The 18,218-nt window shown below is 40.5% G+C and overlaps 1 long non-coding RNA gene across 7 annotated transcripts in view; it reads left to right on the top strand.

Annotated features, from left to right (window-relative positions):
* Window positions 1-12,824: 12,824 nt before the first annotated feature.
* The window catches only part of LOC128135609 (uncharacterized), a 56,301-nt gene continuing 50,907 nt past the window's right edge, over window positions 12,825-18,218 (top strand). For all 7 annotated transcript variants that reach the window (XR_008233164.1, XR_008233165.1, XR_008233162.1 and 4 more), the window contains exon 1: window positions 12,825-13,153. This is a non-coding gene — a long non-coding RNA (uncharacterized LOC128135609). The remainder of the gene's footprint in view (window positions 13,154-18,218) is intronic.

Raw genomic sequence — 18,218 nt, 5'->3', positions numbered from 1 at the left:
TCCTGGTATTTTTACTAATATAGCTTGACTAGGATGGGCATAGTTCAGTATCATAAATATGCTTACTCCAGTAGTTCATTCCCCTCCCAGTATAGGAATATCTTTTAGTGATAAGTATGTAAACACACATATAATTGTGTTCACATACCTCAGTGCCACTGCAGCCCTGCCCAGACTGGGAAGGGCTGCTGCATTACTTCAGTTCTATCAGTATATCACTCTAATTTTTGCCCTATCTGGTTCTTTTTGTAAGAAAATGGTGAGGAGAATGAGAAAATGCCAGCAACCTAAACCACTGTCTAATAGGCCAAATTGAGACCAGTCTGTTCATGATTAATAACTGGTGACTGATAGAAGAGAAGTGGATTCAATCTATGCCTTTGGCAGCTATATTAACTCATATATGTTCTCCATATGTGAGGACATGCGACTGTTTTCCAAAACTCCACTGCATCCAGCCCACGAACGGCAAACCGTCGTAATAATATTTCCACAAGAGGGACGAAATGTTTATATGGAGAATAAATATTTTGTGAAGGTGGTAAATGGCTCATGCATGGGTAGCTGCTGTCACAGTGCAGCCATGGGAGAGGACCGCGTAGTGTGCAGTTGTAGTTGCAGAGCATAGACCCTGTCCTCCGTGAGTAGTGGTGCGGCGAGGAGAAGGGACAACCTCACTTCTCATCAGCACTTCTGGGCTGGGACATGTGCGTGGGAAGTCCATAAGAAATTCAATGGTCACTAAATTTGGCTTTTATTTTGCTGCTCAGAAGACAGGTCCTGTTGGAGAGAGAATGAGAGCAGAGGAAGTTTTCCTGGTCTATGAAATTACAGATCAGTAATTTAAAGCAAAGAGAACAACATGCTTTCAATTTCCTTGGCACAGAAGGTATCAACATGTACTTACAAAAGAGTGAAGTAGGAAAGGGCAGAGGAGAAATAACAATCAGAAAGTAACGAGCTTTTTCAGAGAAATTTCTCTTAAATATACATTTCTTGCCTTACTCATATTTGTTTAGTAACATGAATTATGCTAACTGCTTATATCAAATGACTTCATATGAAAGCACCACCTTTTGCATAATGCCTTTAAGCTCTGATTGTGCAAAGATTTATGTATGTATTTAATTTAATGTACCCTGGGCCTTATTCCTAGTTAAACTGAGGCCTTTTTACATCATCGTAATGAATGTAAATGTGCTTGATGACTACTTTCAGACCAATCTTGCTACCAGACCACTTTAGAGAAACCACAGAGTAAATAAGTCATAGACCCTGTGAGTAGGCCCATTGATTTCAATTATGCCATTCACAATGGGTTGTGCGTGTCTGTGTGCCTATGCATGTGAGTATTTACACATACGCATCTCTTTGCAGAATCAGGTTACTCTTACATGTCTGACCTCTATTATTGGCTGAACCTAAGTGAGAACTCTTGGTAATTAAATCCTCCAACCCTTCACATTAACCATTGTATAATGAGTTGTTACTCCCCTTCCTTAATTATTAAGGATTATTATTGTCTCTGCATTGCATGATGAGATGATTAGTTTTTATTCTGAAATCTATAACATATGGTCATTACATGTAGTATGAAAAGCCCTGGTAGTCTACCTCTGAGTATGGATTATCTCTCTCTGTGCCTAGATAACTACAAAAGTTGAAGGTAATTCTCCTCATATGTAACCCTTTGCAAAACACTGAATACACCTTTTCATCTGCATTTCCAGTACAGTTAATCACATTGTGGAAGAGATTACACTAAATATATTATCAAGACCAAACCATTAAGCAAATGTCACTCAGACGTGTCAGTGAACAAAGGGTGGAATCCAGAGATGATGAGTTTAATAGACTTCGAGCTTTCAAGTCAATAGTTACTCTGATTCTTCCATCCATCAATATGGGCAAATGCTATATTTCCAAACAAAGCTCAGATCTGACAGCTCAATATTTGTATGTGATCAGAACTGTAATTATTTTAATTTGAATGTTAATTAATTTATTTGTTAACTGCCTCTTGGGCTCATGCTCCATCTGGCCCGGTTTCATGTCTCTTGATAATATTTATTTGTGGTCTGATGATGAACACAAGGTGTGTTTATATACTTTGAAATAATACCGTTTAATGATGGGAGATGATATTCTTCAGAATTCCTGAGGCAGACTGCCAGGTATTTAATTGTGAATCTATTAATTTCATCATCTGAATCTGCATCTCTGTCATTCTTTTCATATACAGTGAAAATCTGAGTCAAGAAAGTTTCCCATGTATACTAGCACACATAGGTTTTTAAAATGCATCATGGGTCAGACTCGGTTTATTACATTTTACTGTTTGCACAGGCATTTTGAGAAAGCAAAGCACATGTGTATTAGTTTAAATAGATAAAATTCAGTACAAGGGAAATGGACTCCTGGGAGAAACAGTCTGAACTACTCACACATGACTGACTGTTAAATTAATGGCAAGCACTCAGGAGATGTTCTGGAGTCATTGTGGACAGCTCAATAGAAACATCTGCTCAGGCACAGCACTGGCAAAATAACCGAACAAACAATCATTCAGGCCAGCTCCCCACCTTTCTGAAGTTGCGGAATTGGAATGGGATTCAGCTCACTAACCTCAGCAGTTTAAAAGTTAGACATCTAGTGTGAAGTAGTTACTGAAGCTCTTTCTGTGGTCAATGGAGGGAGACTAACCTCTGGAGGACAATCCAGCTAGGTAAAGTATGTCTGAAGAAAGTGGAATTAAGTGCCCTTTTGAGGTGTCATCTTTTCCACCAGCCGTAGAAAGGCAAAGCAGTTGCTTTAGGCTAGGGGCCGAGCTTTCAAATAGATAAAGCTCTGCAGAATGTTACCGCCTCCAGGCCTTGCCCTCAGCCCTTAGTATTGCATTTATTTTGTTGAAAAATTGTGGGGCTTGGCTGATAAGGTTCTTGGCAGGTACAAACAGGTCAGAGCATAGTCTCCACATGGCTGTTATGGATACTGCACTTATCAGACTTTCCGTCCCAGAAATTGTAGAAAGAGTCAAGACTTTGTTGTTGTCAACCCCACCAGCTTGGAGTCTCCTGGCTGAGAGGCTCATGGCCACAGTACGCCAGCACTGCTTTCCTCAATGTCAGTTGGCATTCCTGGTTCCTCCACATTTTCATAGTTTAATCAGTGGAAAACCTGAGGGCTGGCTTGTATTTACGTTGTTCAGTTTATTATTTGGGTTAGTTGTGTTCCTAACTCCTCATCTGATCTGGTGGGTTAACCTAGTAGTAATTCACAGGTACAGTATGCAATTTCATAAGCAGGGAAGAAGAGTGCTCTTGGTGTAAGACTATTTTAACAGAGAAACTGTCACAAAATGTGCTCATAATATGGATTATGAGTTGAGTCTCCTATAGTTCATTCCTCAGTGAAAGTTTCAGTCAGGATCAGTGGGATCTCCTTCCGCCAGTGGCGATGGGTTCTCAGTGGTGTCCTAGCAATGAACACAGAGTATTCACCTGTTTTCATTTTGAATATATGCTATTTAGAAGCAGTTTTGTAAAACTTTGAAGTAGGTGCCTGGAAAAAACTTATACAGGAAGCAAACTTTTTGGTTTCTGGCTTGCCCATTCCCACTACAGACAAAAAGATTTATAAGATTCACAGGAAAAGAGATTAGTAAGTATTTTTTAAAATCTTAGGTATCTTTAGCTGTTAACAAATGTGATTTGAAGCTCCTTACTTTTAACATGACTTGTGAATATACTACATAAACGTAACCAGTGGCACACCTTGTACATTTTTAAACCTAAAACAAATAAGCCCAGTGCCCTGTGAATATTGACAAAAGATCAGGCTATTTGTTCTAGTTAAGCTGTAAAAACTGTTACACAGTACAGTGGTTTGCATTGTTCTTGCAGCTGCTAATGGCTGGTTTGTCTTCAAAAGGTTCTGCATGCAGCCTGTAAGGATGGATAAATACACAACTCGGCAAATTCTGTCTGGGTATTTTCAATAAATTGGAGGGCAAATGCAAATAGGAATGTGAATTTCAAGTTATTGTACCTCCTGATGTCCTTTATGAAGGAACACCAGATTGTCCATTTGCATACATTTTCATTCATTTGCAGAAGGCCTTATAAGTACCCACATGCTTGCTTTAAAGTTACAGTGTAATGCAAAAAAAAAACAACCAAAAAAACCCAGGAAAAAAACCCCCAAAACCCTCGAAGAAGAGAGATAAATTCTATGTAGTTATGGGTTTGGGGACTATTTATGATAAATGCCATATAACTAGGTATGAATCCGATACAAGGAGAAGAAATTTTCATGAAATGTATACAGTTTCACTCCCATGATAGCAGGATGCATACTGGCAGTTCTCAGCTAAACAGGACAAAGAAATAGAAATGTTTGGTCAGATGAATTCTAATATAAACAGAAAAAAGATACAGGACAGCAACTCTATAGACTTTCATAGATAAAAATTAGCTTATTTTGTCTTCTCTGCAGTGGAATTTGCTTGGTATCTTCAGAGAACAGCTTATTCAGCTCTGAAGTAGCTCCAGAATAGTCTCATAGCAAAATTAAAATAAAAATAAATTTAAATTAGAATTATGTCTCACAAGGGAATCTGTATTGAATAATCTAGAAATAAAGTAAATAAGAAGAACGTCTAAATAGCTCTGCTGTCAGACTGCTTTTCAGTACCTTCTTGTAGTATGGCAGAACAAACTTGCTCACTTTCATCCTCTGCAGAAGTTCCTGGAAATTCAGATTCACCACCTCATATGTCATTGTCAAGTATTCTTTTTAAGGCCAGAATTAGTAAATATGAACGTAAAGACTGACTGCTCGTGCAAATCCTAGATCACACTTATTCACACCCAAAATCTGATTCACCAAGAGCCACCACGCCTTTGTTGTGAATTTTAAGCAAACTCATCCTTCCTTTAGAAGAAAGACTACAAGCTGGACATGAAAAACAATTCTTCTTTAAGCACAAAAGCAGATTAATTCTGGAAAATCCAAGTGAGCTTTATGGCTAGCACATTTGTGTTTTCACTCATGGCTGTAACTCTGAATGAGGTTTGAAGGAAGAGCATTCCGCCTCATCAGCACTGTCGGCAGCACAAGGGAATCCTCGCTTTTTTGATATTGCTGGTCCTGACTCCAGAGGCGAAGATGTCTTTCACAGCAGTTCTCTTGCATTGCACTGTTTTTATAGTCAGAGGTGATTAAACCTTTGGTCTTCTGAAAATGAGTAGTTAATTTTCTGGAACACTGGAAAATAATGTGGAAATATTTTAACAGTGTATGTTGTGGCCTTGAAATGTTTATTTTACTCAACAGAAATGCAGTTTCACCCAAGGACTCATCTCCAATGTGCAGTACTCTTTGTTCGACATCTGTATGGATGTTCTCACATGTAGCAAAGTCAGTTTTGAGACAAAGGTAACATCACATAGCAGGAGATGACACATTGTGCAGGATGAATAACCATGGCAAAGTGTCAGTGATATAGCCAAAAAGAGTAGTTCACAACCGTGTCCTAAGTTCAGATTTGGCCACGAGTGAACTGCTTGGCAAATTGGTTTTTTCACTTGCATAAATGTGAATCGAGTTGCTGAAGATCTGCAGACTAACAAGACAGTATTTATGATGAGTAATTCAGCTGCCCTACTAACCAGTAGTCTGGTTAATGTACCAATTGAAATAAATGGAAATGTTTTGCATCTGTTGACATATGTTATGTGCAAGTTTAAAAAAAGGAGGGGACATCATGGTTGTGACTTAGCCAGGCTCCAAGAGTGTAATACCCTGGGAAAAGTTTAAGACAGTATCTGTTGAATTTATTAATCCTCGGCTGAGTATCATGCCTCTCATAAACTCCACATGGGCAAGAAAAGAGTCAGGTGGCGTTGTGCAGCTGCTGGTGTCTCTAATCTGCACTCTGCTGCAAGCTCTTAAACAATTAGCTTGATTTTTGTAATTAGTTTTGATCTGTGGTTTGGGGTCTGCAGAATATTAGGAGCTGTTTCAACAGGCATCCATAAAAGGGGTAAGCAGTGCTATAGCTGGAACATATGACTGAATTAATTTTCTCTCAGAACACCTGGAATCAATATTATCAGCTAGAAACATGTTGTGTCCTGTATTTTTTCCATTATCTCTAAATTGTTCTTTATGAACCCTGGGTGGTATAATGATGAATATTGTGACAGGAAAAAGGATTTGCTGGGTTGGCGTGACACTGTACAGCACAGTGATACACATGACGCTTTTGTGTGGAGCTGGGAGGTATTATTTATTCATTCATTTATTTAATTTACTGAATGTATATGCACTGTAGTGATACTGCATTAAACTGTAGCCCCTAGTGAATAATATTCCAACAACTGTTTCTAATCAGTGGAAATAAATTGGACCAAAAGCTCGTGTGCTAGAAACAGAAAGAAGATATCGCAGCAAGGCTGGACTCTTCAGCCACAGAGAAAGAGAACAGAACAATTTATGAGTAATTGGATTAATGCACCAGCACATTGATAATTCGCTCAAGATGGTGCAATGCTGGGCACTAATCACGACTGCCTTTGTGTGAACTGTGACTGAGTCAGCAGGTATCACCCCCTGGTTTATGGCATTGGCCCAAAATGAAGAGGTGGTTGGTGCTGGTCAGTAGCACTCATGGTTTTCAAGAACGCCTGGTGATTCCAAGCCCAGGAGGGTGATTCAAATGATTGAATTATTCCGTGTGTATTCACTCTAGAATGAAATCTGTTAAAATATTTGGAAAAAGCCAAAATATGGTATTTAATTTCCAATATTTTCCTAGCACGAGAATCGGTTTCCCCCCAAAGGTAGGGGAAACTGGAAAGTGGGGAATTTCTTTCCCAATTCTTTTTTAATTCTGTAATTTCAAATCTATAAATGTAAGAGATTTACAGGCTTTTCAAATGCAAAGGGTTTCCTCGGTAATGTTTTCCGGACATCATGTCAGCACAATAATTCATAGAAGAAAAACAAAACAAGAAACCTTATTCGAAATCAATTAACAGCAAGATCTGAAAACATTCAACATCCTTTCAAATTGAATTCCCAAATTTACATTGGACTAATTAGTTCTACAGAAATACAACAATGGACTTAGCACACTTGTCTGTCTCTGTCTCACCCAGCATCCATTCCCCATTATGCTCTTTGGATTCATTAGTTGTAGAAATGATAAACTAACGCTGTAGAGAAGCACAGGATTTGTAATGGTTTGGAAGGTATTTGATGAGTACACACATTAAAAAAAATTGTCAATGCTTACGTTGAGCCCCCCTACCTTTTAAAGAGCTGTAATAGCATTACTTGTTTGAAATGAAAGCTATTTGTTTTCTAAAGCTACAGGGAGATTTTTGAGTCCATAATGATGGATGTATTAAGCCTGCTTTTAATTAGGTTTTGAATATGGAAACATATTTGCAAGTAAAAATCACAGTAAGTCTTCATTAAAATCCATTTTCAGTGCTTTACTATGTCAAACATGCTTACCTGCAAGTTGACCATGAACCGTGCCAGGGGTAGTGTGTGCCTGGTCCCAAGCTAGCATTCATTTAAATGTACTCCAGTGGATTTACTTCTAAATAGAGTGAAGTTACTCTATCATGTCTGAATTACTTCTAAGGCTGTCCTAGTCATGGTTTCCTGGGAGAAATGCTCATCCCGAGAGGATCCCCATTCATATTAGCACTATACACCCTCAATGGGAGGACCCTGTGAGTGCTCTCCACGGTGCAAGCCCACTGTCATCTCTCAGGGATGCAATGTCACATTGGGTACCAGCTCCAGCCACATGCCTGCCAGTCCTCGGAGCCCTGAGAAGACTGGAGAGTCCTGCTGTCCATATCAGCCCTGTTGTATCTTGATAGTACCCTAAGTTTGCCTGTTGGCCTCCATGTCAACAGTGGGCTGCCATTTTCTGGGTACAAGGTTCAGGAATCTGTTCACATGGCTTTGTTCCAGCAGTTGGTGTGGGGTATGGAGCAGCAGTACCTCTTTTTCTAAGCCCAGCCTATTTCAGAAATCAGTATCGCCCTTTGGGTATTTGGTAGGCCAGACCTGTATGGGAATAGATGAGCAGTTCAGTACTGTTAAGTACCTTCTGCTGTTGTTACTGAAATTTTGCAAAACATTCCCCAGCATGCTGCTGTCCATGACATGCCAGTTGTCGTCACTGGGGTTTGGAAAAGTGAGGTGTCCAGCTGTGCTGAGATTATTAATGGAGTTGCTCACAGTTCCTGTGATTATTGCAGCTGTAAAGGTGCTGTTCCACTTCAGGCACATGAACCCCAGCTGCAGTGAATTTATGCACGACACCCACACTTTACAGGGATCTACCCAGTTCTCTTGTGGCAAGTAGAGCACCCTTTCATTGCTCTCTTCTTCCACTGGTCATATATGCTGACATGTGTGGCATCATCAGCCTCTGCTGCCGCAAGAACTCATGGGGATGGCCTGACAAGCACAGAGCCTAAAACCAGTTCAGCTGTACCCATATGTCCTGCCAGATGTCTGGGAAGGGCTCTGCCCGTTGGAACAGGTTGGTGGAGAATCGAATCTGATGACCTTCACTGTCCATGAAGAGAAAGTCTCCCTGAAGGAGCCCATGCACCCTCGCACCCACACCTCAAGCAGCATCCTTATGATCTTTTGTGTCAAAGCCGTCTGCCACTCACCAGACATGTGCTCAGTGGTGGCTCTCCAGCCTTAGCTCAAATTCCTTGTAATAAAAGCATTTTCACGAGGTGCCCCAGCAGCCAGCTGTGGTTCAGATATGCAAACTGAGCTGCCTGTCTTCCTCTTCTCCCATACATCTGAACCTGGCTCTGACCATCCTGCCAGCCACAGCCACATATTGTTGCCAGCAAAATTCTGAGTTTAAGTTTGCTTCCTGCAAATATTGACAGGGGTCTTAAACATCTTCTGAGCCCCAAGTAGCTCCCCTATGGAGAGCTGACGCAATAAAGAAATGAGCCGTTAAATAAAATATAATTACCTTCTCTTGCGGTTCCCAGAACAAGGATTTTCTGGGGAACCAGCCAAAGGACAGAAGAGGACAGTGGGCAACATGCTGTAATCTCTCAAGCCCAGAGCATGGGGCAGTCCCTAGACAGATTCCCAGAGCACTGTAAAACCATTCTGTGCACCCTCTCTCCCTCCCTTAGGAGGTGAAGCACTGAACCTGGCTCCAGAGATTTTTTCAGTTCCTTCAAAGCAGTGCAACTGGTGACTGTGTATTCTGCAGCCTTCATTCCCTGTCAAGTATGTGGATTGAAGTGTCGAGGAGGCTTTTGTCAGAAACAGGCTCATCCTGAATTTCCTATTTGGTATCTGAGTAGCCTAATGAAGAAAAATTCAGCACAATGCCATAGGGTAATATTGGAGAGTAAAACTGTGACAAAATAACATGAGTGACTCACAGACTGCAGTAGGAGGGTTGGTTTTTGGTTTGGTTTTTTTTTTTTTCTGGGCTGTTATATCCAAGGTCTGAATACTGTAGAACAACAATGCAAAAGAGGAATGAAATAAACTGGGTATTGCAGGCTTTGTGATTCACCACTAAACAGCTCTTTCAAAGGTCGTCTTGTTGTTAACACCAGTGTTGCCACACTGGTGCAGAAATTATATACTGTAGAAATAAATCAGGCCCCAGGAAACCAGGTCAAAATTCTAGATTCCAGAAACAAAAGGATAGATCACTATGAGTGGCTAACATGCTCAAAGAAAAAAAAAAATCCTTTATGGATTCTTGACCTACATTCAAGTAAAATGCTACTTTTCAACTGCTTTTAAATCTTTTTTTTCAGCTTTATTCTAGAAATGGTATTGCAGTTCGTAAGAAGCTTGACTGCTGGAGCACATCTGCTGCTTTAGTTTTAAAAGGCTGTGATTGCAGAATTCTAGGCACTTGACAGAAATTTCTGTCTGAAATGGTAAAAACATTCTTAATCTAGAGAACAACCTTATTTGTGTCAGTCCTGGAAGAGCTGCTAGACACAGAAAAATTATTTGCAATTAAGATCAAGTAGCTGCCTTGCCACTTTAATTACAGTACACTTTTTTGCTTTTCCTTTTCTGATCAATTGGGCATTATTCCTTTTTTCCCTTGTGTCATCTTTACTGGGACTTTTTCATTGGATTCAATTTGTTTTCTTTGAATGCTGTATGTTCATTCCTTTCCATGTTTCCAGCTTTAATGTCTCTTAGTCCAGGATTCTGGAAATGAAATGGCACATATGTATATATTTACTGTATATTCTAAAAATCTAACTAAAAGAAATTACTTTTCCATGTTTTAGGCTAAATCTGAATGAGTTATTTTCTCTGATGTTAAAATTTCTGACTCTTTCACTCTTTTTTTTGGACTTGCTTGGTATGACTCTTCAGAGTCACTTTGAATTTATCACCACTCCTGGATATTCCATATTTAATATTGAAGCTTCCATCCTTTGCTGGACAGGAAATGACTTATTCAGAATCACAGAGCAAAGTAATTATTCAGCTGTGAATAAAATGCAAGAATCCAAGGTTGCTAACGCTTATAACTGTACTGTGAATCTTGTGATAACAAGTAGGTCTTTAAAAGTCTCTGATCTTCAAGTCTTGTAAATGTGTGACAGCACAGATCTGTGAGAGTCTCAGCCTTCACTCAGTGTGAATCCACCTCGGGAAACAGAAGTGAAAGAGCCAGACACCCAAATGTACTTTCTATTGTATTTAGCAATGCTGTTTGAAATCAGTTTTATTATTTTGGGGGACCTGATGTACAGCGTTTAGGTACCAGGTGTGTGACGATTCTGGTGGTGCTGATTTCAGTTCCTTCTACTTTGAGATCTTCAGTGTTTGGGAGCCAGTGGTTTTCCCAATTCTTCCACTCCTAATTAGGATCTGCATCCATTACAGGAACTGTGGGAAAAATCAAGACAAATTCTCACTCTTAAATGTTTTCTGTTTGAACTGCAGATTTCTTCATATGAGTGAGGCTTTTTTAATGCCTGATGGTGATTTATGAAGCCACAAAACCATTCAGCACAAACTTGTTCAAGCACCATAGCAATAACTAATGTAATTAGCACATTTGTGGACAGTGAAAACTGCAAAATAAGCAGGCATCAGTCACTAAAGCAATAGATTGATTTTTCAGTGTGCATTCCAGCACTTTTATCAATACCATGCGTTAGTGCTTTTGGACTATGTCATTCTCCAGTCTGCTCTTCGCTGGGTAAATATCAATAGAAAGTATAATATCTGAACATATTAGTGCTTTTAATCAACTGCAAATAACATGCTACTATTACCAGATACTATTTGGCAGTCAAAGGAGTACAGGCAAGCACGGAGAAATGGAAGAGGTCAGTGATAGAATGACACAGATTATATTAAGCAATTACTTTACCCCTTTCTGGACCTTTTTTCCCTCCTTTTGGAGACACTTTCCTTTCACGTACTGCCTTCTTTCCTTCCCAGAAGGGACAGGGAAATAGAGAGATTACATACCTATACATCGTTTCCTCAACTTGCTCTCAAACCTGTAAAATGTTTCTTTGAGTATTGTAACTCTGATCCACCAAGAGATAATAAATAGCTTTTGCTCTGAATACTTGAGTAATGTCCCCTAGTGTCAGTATGTGGCTAAGTTTAACCAAACCTAAATAGGAACTGAGACACCTAAAATAAAATTCTGCGATACATGAAGCAACTAATTCAAACATCCATCTATGTTAAAGTTCAGGATGGTGGGGGTTTTTCTATGTTAAGACTAGAGATGTTATCAAGGGGAAAAGCTGGATTCAAGGTCTTCTGTAGAGCATAAACATTTTCATACTTTGTTTTGCTTAAACGCTCCATCAGTAAAAACACAGATGAGGGTCCTCCACTCATATAAATATCCACAGTTTCTTTGGTGCTTGTGGACTGCTGAAAAATTATCCCAGGTGAGGAACATGTAACTCGTTAGCCAGAACTCTGCTCCATCTGGATATGAAGAAAGCTGACCCAAAATTGGGATAGTACATGCTGGGATTTTTCCTCGAGTGAAATCCACATCTTAGGACAGACACAAGATGAACAGAACAATCTGTTAAAAGTCTTTAAATCAAACTGAAATAAATAAAAGCCTGTCTTCACAACACAGAACTTTTAAATTAGTCTTCACTGTGGAGGATTCTTCCTATGAGACTATGATTTTCTTGTTATAACTTTCCAAAAGCACGAGGAAGCATTTTTATATACCATGAAGTAGGCTTTAAAATAGGTAATATTGTTGTATAAATTATTTGTAAGTCTATGAATTATAGAAGCATTTAATTACTTTCCATAAAAAAATAAAAATAATAAAGCAAAACCTACTTAATGAATGAAGACCTAGATAATAAATCTTACTTAAGATAGGCCAGCAATACTCAAAACACATTATTTACTGACTGGCTGAGCCAAAGAATTATTCTCAAGAGAATGTTTTGCCCTTTTAGTAGAGTTAAATAAGTAGTGGAAATAATATTTAGAACAACCTTTTGCACAGCAGAGCAAGAAGATGACTTTTGCTTGGTAACTGTTTAACTAAGCCCAGCTGCCTCCGTCACTTGGGAGCTGGGTTGCGGGAGGGTAGCAGTAGCTTCTCTTTGAAGTCCGGCCAACAGGCCTCGTCAGGGACATCTGTGGGACTCAACAAACCCTGAGAATGCTTTGGGCCAGCTTAAACTTTACCCTTATTATAAAGGACCTGAAATAGGAGCTATTTGGGGGTTCCCGAATTAGTTTCCGTGTTGATAATTAATCCACAAGGGTCAGGCAGGTGGCGTTGCTTGCAATGACCAGTTTTGCTCCATTTGTACCTTCTTGCCTTTTTTTGGCCTCTAGTTAGACTCAAAGTGCTCTGGTGCTTGGATCACCTTTTTGTTACTGATACTCAGGATATCTCCAGCAGTGAAGTCCTGGCCCCAGATGAGGTTCTCCGTGGCCGACTTGTGGCTGTGAAGCCGTCACTGCTGTTTGTTCTGCTGGGACCAAACCTGCAAATCTTTCGGAGAAGACGGACGCTCTAACAGGCTCTGCGGCTGAATGTTAGGCAGGAAACCAAAGGATGAAAACAGGGTGCAAGAGAAAAGCTGAAGGCAAACCCCAGGTGGGTATGACAGAGAGAGAACGTAATCTAGCCTGTGGGTGGAGGACAGGTAGTTGATGAAAGACTAAGACTTTAGTAACTTGCTTCAAGCTGGCAAGGTAATATTATTGTCTTTATCTTTGTTGAGGAGCAGTATGAGTGAGTTTTGACTATAAGAAAGGGGTTTGGCTCTTGAACTGCAACTCTCCAGCGTTTGTGTGGGGTGCCTGTCCCGTGACTATGCTGTTCTCCCATGGGTCTGGTGGTAGCCTGCACCCAGCTGTGGGGGGAGTGAGCTACCGCCAGCAGGACGTCACAGGGAAAGCATGCGATTCTTCGGAGGAATTCTCTAGGAGTCCACCTGGAGAAGGTGTGCTGGTGACCCTAAGTGGAGCTGTTTCATGAAGCCTGAATACGCTCAAGAGAAAGGAACGCTTTCAAACGTGCTTCTCAGGTCTGTGCCTGAACAGTTATTCTTATTTCCTAGCTCCAGGCAGCTCAATATGTGGGTTTGATTGGATTGCCATTCTGAGTCACCCAATTCTCCCTCTATAATGATTGCAGGCATCTAATTCTGTATTCTCAGCTAGGAGCTGGTTGTTAAATGCGAGGTAGAGAAGCGCTTAACTCAGAGACACCTCCATGCCGTACTGGATGTTGCTAATGGGAAGAGCAGTCCTAGCCTACAATCCCTGTGGGGCAGGCCAATAGTTCAGCCATGCAATTCATTTCACAACCGTGTAAAGATCACCCCTGCGGGGCTTATTGTAGACTAAAAGCAGAGATTAACCTTAAACTAGCTTGGCCAAATTTGACCATTTAAGCAGCAGCAGTTTTTTTATTGTGTTTGTATTTTGTATCAACCACCCACTTTGATGGTTAACTTAGTTATAAAAGCTTTTTTTTTTTTTAAAAAAAAAGTCAGATAATCATATACTGACTATGACCTGTACGTTTACTGTAAATTTTGCCAACCTGAGCAATGAAGACATTTAAAATATTGTGACTAATCTGTTTTACTGAGGAATCCTCTGCATTTATGGCATTTCTGCAGGGGAATCTACTGAGAACTTTCCAAGGTCTGGCCCCAGTGCAGTGTCAGTGAACTCTGGACCGGCACCGTCACACTCGCTGTGGCGGTGAGGTTGAACCTTTGCTTTATTTATATTGCCTTTGATACCAGAATGATGTTTTCCATTGTTAGTTTCTCCATACAGGGAGAAAAGAACCTCCCAGCCTATTTGCATCCACTAGCAATAAAGCCCCATTTTAATGAGAAAATGAATATTTGGACTTTACACTTTAGCCAGCAATGTATCATTTCTGGCAGCTGTGCTTTTTATTCACTTTTACTCTGACTGAAACAGCTTCAATGACAGCAGCCAGGATCCTCCCCTTCTGTTCAGCTTTTCCATAGAAGGCAAAATGAAATGGATGTCTCTAAAGATAGGCCGGTACTATTTTGAGTCCTTCTTTTTCATGGGATCATGCCAATAAACAAAAGAAAAAAACCTCGTTCCTACCTTTATCCGTTATGAGCAGTCTTTCAGGAATATCAACTATTTCTTCCTACCTGTTTCTTCAAATTCATATTCTTCCACTTTTTATTTATCTTTCTTCGCTGCTTTTGTCACACAATAAAAAAAATGTTAGCTCTATGTTAGTTTAGGGCTTTTTCAAAAACAAAAGAGCGTTATTTAACTGTTCTACAAGGTTTTAAAGCTAATGGTGCAACTCACAGGTAGTAAAACAACAGTGATTCATATCTTTCTTTGTAAGCAACGTCACCCGAAGGGCATTATGCAACTCCGGTTTTGATAGGGTTTTTCTTTTTTTCCTCAGGCTCCAGAGAGGAGGCAATGACTCCAGAGAGACCGAATATAACAGTGATCAATTGGGCTGCTTTCTTTTCTGTTCCAGTTTTACACAACAAAGGGTTCTGTTGATTTTATTTGTCATTTATTTATGCTTTAAGCAAGCCTGGTTTGGTAAATATTGGCCTGTCCAGTAGACACTTCTGCTATTGGTGCCTCAGCATAAATGTGTTGTTTCCCCTCTCTGAGATTATGAGGCGAGGTCATCTGTGGTGTTACTGCGCTGAAATAAGCAACAATATTGAGAGCTGTAGCCTTTTCTAGTTAAAGCTAGTGAGAATTTTGTTGCTGGGAGCTTGCTATAATGGGATACAAATCAGGAGTTAACATGTTGTTTGTTGACTTGGAGCCAAATGTAAAACGTGCCGTAATTCTGCACCAGTCCAAAACTGCAGTCTCGAAAAGCCCCACTTACTTGCGTCTGCTTTTGTGTTTGCCTGAAGTGCTGAGACATTTTTCCAGGTGGATGCAGCTGGATCTCTTGGCACCCACAAACAACCACAGTGTGGCTAGGTCTATTCTAATCAAGCCAGGGTGTGGGACCTGCGTAGTCCATGGCCAGCTCCTCCATCCTGTAAATGCTGTTGGGGTGAACTGAAGACCTCTGGGCAGGATTCCTTGCCAAAATGAAGCTCTGGTTCCCCTTGCCTTTAAGACATACCCAAAGAAGAGGGTGGTGATGATCGTTTTCTGTCTAGTGGTGGTATTGTTAAATTATCTTCCCAGCAAATGGATGTCCCAGGTTTACACTCTTTTGTTTGAGCAGGAGATTTAAGCCTCTTTTCCAAATATTTCAGGTGAGTGTCCTAATCAGTGAGCTGGCAAACCAACAAAGAGGGCAGTTAGAGCATTATGCTTGAAAGGGGAACACCTGCCTCTGATACCTTCTCCCAGGACTGTAACATAAATAAGATGGTGTTTGAATAGCATGAATACTATTCCTCTGCCCCTGTTTGAAAACAGAATGAGGAACCTGGCTCAGTTACTCAAAAGAGAGCGGGTAGGTACCTGTTCTTGGGAAACTCCTCCAGGCTGGGTCTCCGAATGGACTGCAGCCTGTGAACCAGGAGCGAGGCATCCTTGCCCCATGGGGGGCATGTTTGAGACTCCCCTCCTTGTAACATCGGGCATAAACCTCAGCTTAGTTCCTCTTGGGTAGCTCAAGGCATCCTCCTGCTCTGGGACTCACAGGGTCTCCTCTGAGTCCCATTTCCATAGGGCCACTGAGCACATTGGGAGCCTAGGTACAATTCTCCGTTCTCCACTGATGCCAGAACAGTAAAAACTAGGTGTCACAGTGACCAATAATGGGACAACAGGGCAGAAGGGTGCCTGTAGCTCCCTCGCCTAAGAGTGCCGCCTACTCACGTGTAGCTGCAGAGCCCCCCTCACCATGACAGCAGCCAAATCCTGTCCTGCAAAATCCTAAAAGCCAAAACATCCTGACTGATTCTGGCCCTTTGTCCTCTTGCCCAAAATATACGTGGATTTGATAAGCCTCGTGCTTTGTTAAAATTCTGCACATTAGTAGCACAGATCTCATTACCACATACTGGTCACAGTATCCTCTTTATAGCTACAAATATCTCTGGCATAAGTAGTTGTTAATTACCTTATTCTCCATGGTGAATATGTGAAGGCAGTGACACATACATTATTAGCATGCAACTGGAGAAGAAGTTTGAAACCAGTGTGCTGCTGATTTTCCCCTTCACTCCTTAGGAGGGGTCTTCTAGTTCATAGCAGTCACAAAGGTGTGTACTGTGTATCTAAAAAGGGGACAATTATGAGTATTTTGCCAATTATTAAAAAAAAAACCCCAACAAACAACGTACTGTTCATTAGCTGAGAAATGAAGCTTTATGTTTCAAGAATGGTACAGTTCATCTAAGATACTGCTGACCTAGATTTGTGTTTCTGTACTGAATTGCTTCAAGTGAGCAATGCACAGTCTATTTATAGGATCATTATTAAATTGGCACTTGCATGATCTAAATCCCTTTGCACTAGATTCGCTAGGGAGACTCAGGCACTCTTGTCACCCAGTGGGTAGCAAGCTTGGGTTGATGTTCACAGGAGTGGTAGTGTGGACTAGTTTTCCAAAAGGAGTAACTGATTTTGAGATGCAGATAGAGCTTGCTGTAAAATGGAAACTCATCTGACCTATTTTGGACTTCTACTTTTGGGTGAGATGAAATATACCCCTAAGTGCATCTTTTCCACAAATCATTTTCCATGGCTGGCTTATTGAGGACTGTAGGTTTTCGACATCTGTAGTTAGTTTATATAAACTCCACCCCAGGGTCCAAATAGAAACTGGGAAGATCATCACCAAGTATTGTGGTAGTGTTGCAGTGTGGTGTCTCCGATTTGCTGAAGTTGGCAGTAGACAGTTGTGCCAGGGCACATTCCAGTGATCGTTTCAGTATATGCAGTTTTCTGCCTTCTTTTAAATAATGTAATTGCTACAGCAGTCAGCACTGCAAACATCAAGGTGATCCTTCTGAAAGGGCTCTGAAGCCTCCCTCCCTTGGAAATGATGGGAGCTAGGTGCTTAACTTCTATGAAAAATTCAGCGAGTAAAAGATATTTTTAAAAATCTAGCTAAGAGTGTTATTTTCAGACGTAAGCTAGGCATCTTGAAAGTTTGCCAACTTTGAATTCAAAGGCAGAACCAAACAAAATCAAAGAGACAGCTGACATACATAGATTTGTCAAACTAATTTCGTGGGGCAGTAGCCGTAAGAAATGGAGTTAGGATGGAGTGTACTAGTCCTGGCTTGGTTTTCCTTCCACTCTTCCTTCCACTCTACTTTTGCTTGTAAGCTGGAACAGTGTTTGAGGCAAGGGCTGTGTTTTATGTCCATGCAATGTGGCACTTGGTGTCATGGGGCTCCAACCTTGATTAAAGTCTTCCTGCTGAATCATCACTTATGCAAGTAATGGTCATACATTAAATACCAGTATCGGAACAACATATTTGCTATTCTAGATTTGCCTGTCACTTCAAATCCACTTTTACTTTTTGTCTTGCTACTCAATGTCACCTTTAGGTTTAAGTGCATTTTTCCTGCAGCGATTTCAATGCATTAGCACATTTTCAATATGAAAGAGCACAAGAAGCAGATTCAGAATATGTCCCTTAGAACAAAGTATTGTATAGGTCAATATCATTTTGGAACCTTTTTCAAGGGTGTATCTACATCCTTGAG

This window comes from Harpia harpyja, chromosome 23 (genome assembly GCF_026419915.1).
Source record: "Harpia harpyja isolate bHarHar1 chromosome 23, bHarHar1 primary haplotype, whole genome shotgun sequence".
Classification (NCBI taxonomy): domain Eukaryota; kingdom Metazoa; phylum Chordata; class Aves; order Accipitriformes; family Accipitridae; genus Harpia; species Harpia harpyja.
Note: the sequence above shows the minus strand (reverse complement) of the source record. Positions and strands in the feature narration are given on the sequence as shown.